The following is a 6,000-nucleotide window of genomic DNA, read 5'->3' as shown; positions in this document are numbered from 1 at the left end:
GGGAACTGCAGATGCTGGAGATTCCAAGATGATAAAATGTGAGGCTGGATGAACACAGCAGGCCAAGCAGCATCTCAGGAGCACAAAAGCTGACGTTTCGGGCCTAGACCCTTCATCAGAGAGGGGGATGGGGGGAGGGAACTGGAATAAATAGGGAGAGAGGGGGAGGCGGACCGAAGATGGAGAGCAAAGAAGATAGGTGGAGAGGGTGTAGGTGGGGAGGTAGGGAGGGGATAGGTCAGTCCAGGGAAGACGGACAGGTCAAGGAGGTGGGATGAGGTTAGTAGGTAGCTGGGGGTGCGGCTGGGGGTGGGAGGAAGGGATGGGTGAGAGGAAGAACCGGTTAGGGAGGCAGAGACAGGTTGGACTGGTTTTGGGATGCAGTGGGTGGGGGGGAAGAGCTGGGCTGGTTGTGTGGTGCAGTGGGGGGAGGGGATGAACTGGGCTGGTTTAGGGATGCAGTGGGGGAAGGGGAGATTTTGAAACTGGTGAAGTCCACATTGATACCATATGGCTGCAGGGTTCCCAGGCGGAATATGAGTTGCTGTTCCTGCAACCTTCGGGTGGCATCATTGTGGCAGTGCAGGAGGCCCATGATGGACATGTCATCAAGAGAATGGGAGGGGGAGTGGAAATGGTTTGCGACTGGGAGGTGCAGTTGTTTGTTGCGAACTGAGCGGAGGTGTTCTGCAAAGCGGTCCCCAAGCCTCCGCTTGGTTTCCCCAATGTAGAGAAAGCCGCACCGGGTACAGTGGATGCAGTATACCACATTGGCAGATGTGCAGGTGAACCTCTGCTTAATGTGGAATGTCATCTTGGGGCCTGGGATGGGGGTGAGGGAGGAGGTGTGGGGACAAGTGTAGCATTTCCTGCGGTTGCAGGGGAAGGTGCCGGGTGTGGTGGGGTTGGAGGGCAGTGTGGAGCGAACAAGGGAACAATGTATGCATGTGTTTCAATGAAAGACCATCTCCGGTAATAGCATCAGCTAGGATCATAACACAATGGGATCAATGCTTTATATACAGTTGTTTCACTTTTTTTTAACTTTCAGGAACTCCATGAGCTCTCAGCTCATGTGCACAATGATTCAAAGTCAGGTCCTGTACTTGTGGATTGGAAGGCAGAACATTCAAGATTGGTGTTTTTAAAATATTGATGTTTGTAAAATGATGGTGGGGATGTGCTTTATCTAGGCTTGGAGAAAAGGAAATGTCTCTGGGCAGCTCATAGGTTTGCAGGTGCGGAGAGAATCTGTATTGTAATGTTTGTACCAAAAGCTGTATAGTTAGCAGTCTGACCCACTGTTTTGATTTGTTGTCAAGACAACAAGTTTTGACTTAGCCAATTAATTTAAACCAGGCACTTAGATACTAAAAAGAAATTAAATTTAAATTTGTTTCAGAGATAGTAGGAACTGCAGATGCTGGAGAATCTGAGAAAACTAGGTGTGAGCTGAATGAACACAGTAGGTCAAGCAGCAACAGAGGAGCAGGAAAGCTGATGTTTTGGGCCTAGGTCATGGCCCGAAACATCAACCTTCCTGCTCCTCTGATGCTGCTTGGCCTGCTATGTTCATCCAGCTCCACACCTTGTTTTCTTAAATTTAAATCTGATGATTTTGACAACATAGGACCAATTCTGTTGTAAGCAATTGATATGTCATCGAGGATATAAAAGATGGGGACAGTTGCAAAATCAGCAGAGAGTGAACTGCCATCTGCTAAGAGATCAGCTCTCTCAGCTCGTAGAGAAAGTGTCATCTAAATTAAGGTACTGCAGCACTCTTAGTTAATGTAACTGACAAAAGAATTCGATGGAGAAAGCATTCTTGACGGAAGATCAACGGAGAAGACATTCTGGAAGATTTAACCCAGAGTAATTTCGAGAGACTTAGTTCTAATTTTTTTTTTGTTTCTATTAGTGGGACTTTTATTTATTGGAACAGCATACTATTTGAATTTTATTCTTTTTTCTTCAGAAATAGTTATTAGTTAGAGGGGAATTGTTCAGTTTGTTAATAGTTCAGTTAATTTATTCACTGTTAGAGTTGAACATATAAATTGTTACTTTTTGATTATAGAGCGAGTATCATGAGTTTACTTCATTTAACCACACCTTTATAAAACATAGGGGGTTAGAAGCAGTTTATACTACTTTTCACAAATCTTTTAACAGATTATAGGGCGAGGTGAGCCTCTGAGGGTGTTTTGATTTTAGTTATCAGGATGGTAGGGTCAACCTCTTCTTTATTACAACACTTAAATGTGACATCTTGTGAAATGGCTAATTGAAATCTAAGTACCCCACACCTAATTGTATTCCTTTATACTCCTTTATACTTCCTCAAAGAATGAAAATACATTAGTCAAAATGATTTCCTTTTCACAAAGCAAGTTCTATTTCAAAGAGATCAAATAAAGAATATTGCTTACAATTCTCAGCATTTCTATGACAAATTTTTCAATAGATCTTGGAAGATCTTCAGAAATTAATGAAGGTTACAAAAGGATTTCCATTGTAGACAATGATTAGAGTTGTTTACCATCTTACAATGTTGTTCAGATCTTAATGGAAATCTTTGATACTAATTCAAGTTCAAAAATTGAATGAACGTTTTCATCTGCAAAATCTCATCAGCAAAAAATTCCAAAAGCATTGTATCATGTGACTAGCAGAAAATAATCCTTTATTCTTTGCTGTGCAGCAGTTCCTATGCTAGGGAACAAACTGGACTTGAAATTGAACTTTATAGGTTTTGCACGTTATTCAAATTATTATTACACCATCGGCCTGTTATGTTGTTAAAGGTAACAGTTCATCCATTTGCAGCAGGCTAACATTTCCACTAAAATTAAAGAGAGTGGAATTTCAGATGAACAGATTTAGTGAGCAGAGCTGTGCTGAAATAACTTTCAGTTGTATAAGTTCAAGGGGTTAAAGTCTGCCCGTTTTTGTTTAACATTCTTTTAAGATCATAAGGAGAATTTAACTTTAAATACAACACCACAATTTGCTTGTATCAGAACCTATGCAACCTCTAATGTATTGAGAATACTTTATGAATCATCAAGTATTGGGCTGGTGACAATTCAAAGTCTGGGGGGCCATTGGCACCCTTCAGAGTGAAAGCTCTACATCCTGGTTTATAACTTTGACCCTCCTGACACAGATTGTCAGTCCAAACTCCTTGAAGGCCCAAGAGAATCAATCTCCAAGTTGCTATGAGTGAATATCATTACTGGGTGCCACCTGAAATCATCAGTAAGCAGCAGCTCATGGACTTGAACTTTATATACTTCGGACCTGGCGCACAAGCTGAACAGCTTGCAATCAGGCTTGACGTGCAAGGAGATACCCCAATTTTAGTCACCAAAAGTGTTCAAGAGCAGTACGGAGAAAGGTTCTGCTAAAGTGAGATGCATTTACTTTGCCATAGGTCAATAATTACCAGTAATCTGTCTTGATAGAAGCTGAAATCAGCTTGACGATTCGCAAGGCTGCATTTGCCATGTCAAGTTTGGATCAACAGTAAATTAACCTCCTAAACTAAGTCTCCATGTGTGTTTGCTTGGCTTCTTAGTATCACCTTTTATTGCTGTAAATCATGGTCAAATTATGACAGCCAGGAAAAGAGACAGACCAGCATCCACCTCCACTGCCTCACCTGAATAACAAGCATCTCCTTATAGGGTAAATTGCTGACTACAGAAGCAGACCTATGTGCAGGCATCCCCAACCTGTTTGCCTCCTTGAGTCAGCAGTGACTCTGTTGGCTGGATTATATTAGCCAAATGGATGATGCTGTATAGTGTACTTGCTGTGGGCATGAGGCCCAATGGTCACCCACATCTGTGAGACCACAATGTCTGCAAATGAGACCTCCAATTAAGAGGCATTGGAGTTGTTCAATGGGAAGTCCTTGCTGCTGACTAGAGTACCTGGAAACAGGCAGCCAGGAAAGGCGTGGACAAAGCAGAGGACAGTGAAATGACCAAATACGAAAAAGAGATCCCAATAGAAGGGACTATTGATCTCGTACCAAAGCTGTTAATTTGATCTAGTTGCAGAGGAGATTGTCATTCAGTTTCAGCCACAGCAGATTATTTTCAATGCAGAAGTAACATACAACTGAGTGACAGTCCATCATCTCTCAAGACTGACGGATGCAAACATCTCTATATAAGTAACAAGTAACTTAATCGAAATCTGCTATCTTTATGGCATGCTATTTTTCATACTGCAGCTTTATATGTCATCGGAAGACATTATAGTAGAACACTACATACCACAGTGAATGTTTCTTTAAAAATTAACTTTAGCTCCATGGAACTAAAACCTTTTGACATGAATTTACTTCAAACAAGCCTAGTTGAATTTATTGAAATAACCACCAGAGGGCAATAAGGGCAACAAGACGATTTCTGAAGCTGGCAAGAACTGCAGTTGCTGGAGTCAGAGACAACATACTGTAGAGCTGGAGGAACACAGCAGGCCAGCCAGCTTCAGAGGAGCAGGAAAGTTGATGTTTTGGGTCAAGACCCTTTCTGCAACGTTTTCCCATGTATAAACATCACACATAAATAACAATTACATTTACGGTAACTATTAAAGATTATCATAACGGATACTGATTTTTTTTTGTCAGTAATTAATCAATCAGAATGAGAAATTTCTCGGAAATTTCCACTTTAATTCAAATATTCAGCTTTGGAAGTATTTCACTTTTACATTAATTTGAGATCTTGTCTATGCAAATCCTTCATGACACTTTTATTTTGATGACCACAAATTTGTCTCAGTGTCCTTACCAATTTTCAATTCTCAACAAACACCGAAAATGTGGACTGTACAGTCATGTAAATAGTGCTGGTGCATCATTGTTATGTAAATGAAACAACATATTGAAAATAACATAAAGGCTAATCAAGGACTTTGTGATATCCTGAGTATGTGAAAAGTATAATGACCCTTCCACCTCAGAGGTGGTGAGGATTCTGGTGATTCAAGGCAAATAATTGGATGAGTTTGGATACTCATTTCACTTGTTGCCATTTCAGCAATAATGTGCTAGGTGAGGAAATCACCTTCCTGACTGCAAAAATTGGACCTTTAAGTTGTCGATTAAAGGGCCTCGACTCACCACTAGCCCAAATATCTAGGTTTTGGCAGTCAAGAAAAGTGTCTCATTCCCTGGCAGGATGAACACATGGTGTCTTGCATCTGGGGTGGGTGTAGGACTTCTATTTGTTCTAATCTGGTGCCTATGGGGGAAATAGAGGGGCTACTGAATGCCACCCCTTGCCCTTTTCCCTGATTCTCCCAGCCCACTGTCCCGACAACCACTACCTCATGAGACCTAAAAGAAATGCACACAGTTTCATTACTGGACCCTCTGAAGACTGAGGCTCCAGTGACAATTTCTTGGACTCAGAAACTGACGGCTGATTGGCTGATAGCTCCTGCCATGGCAGAACTTCAAGGTCAAAGCTTGTGCTCCATTAGAGAAGCTTATTGGTCAGCTCTTTAATGTGTTATATCGCACAGCCAGTGTGCAGTACACCTTTAACAGACATGCGCATAATAGCATCACCATATCTCAGCATGTGAACTGCAGGTATAAAGGCATCTGTCTCCAAATTAAATTGAAGCATGACATTGTAAACATGTGAATGTTTATAACTGAACACTATGGTATTAGCCCACAAGATGAATTGACTGATTTATAGAGATATGTGCCCTCAGGATCGATATTGGCCACTTGTACAATCCTTCAGTACCATATTACACCTGTCAAGTTCTTATATTTCAGGAGCAAAGCTTTGCCTCATCAGGTACAGATACCTTGCTGAAGTCAAATGCCTACCACATGATGGTAGACCAGGATGGCAGCACAGTGGTAAGCAACAGTAGCTTCTTGTAAAAGTTCTCGGTGTCACATTCACATGAAATTCACACGGAAAATCTGAAAGCCTTGGTCTTCAAAGTGTGCGGAAAACAAGC

Source organism: Stegostoma tigrinum, chromosome 25, assembly GCF_030684315.1.
Source record: "Stegostoma tigrinum isolate sSteTig4 chromosome 25, sSteTig4.hap1, whole genome shotgun sequence".
Classification (NCBI taxonomy): Eukaryota; Metazoa; Chordata; class Chondrichthyes; order Orectolobiformes; family Stegostomatidae; genus Stegostoma; species Stegostoma tigrinum.
This window is presented reverse-complemented; position numbering follows the sequence as displayed.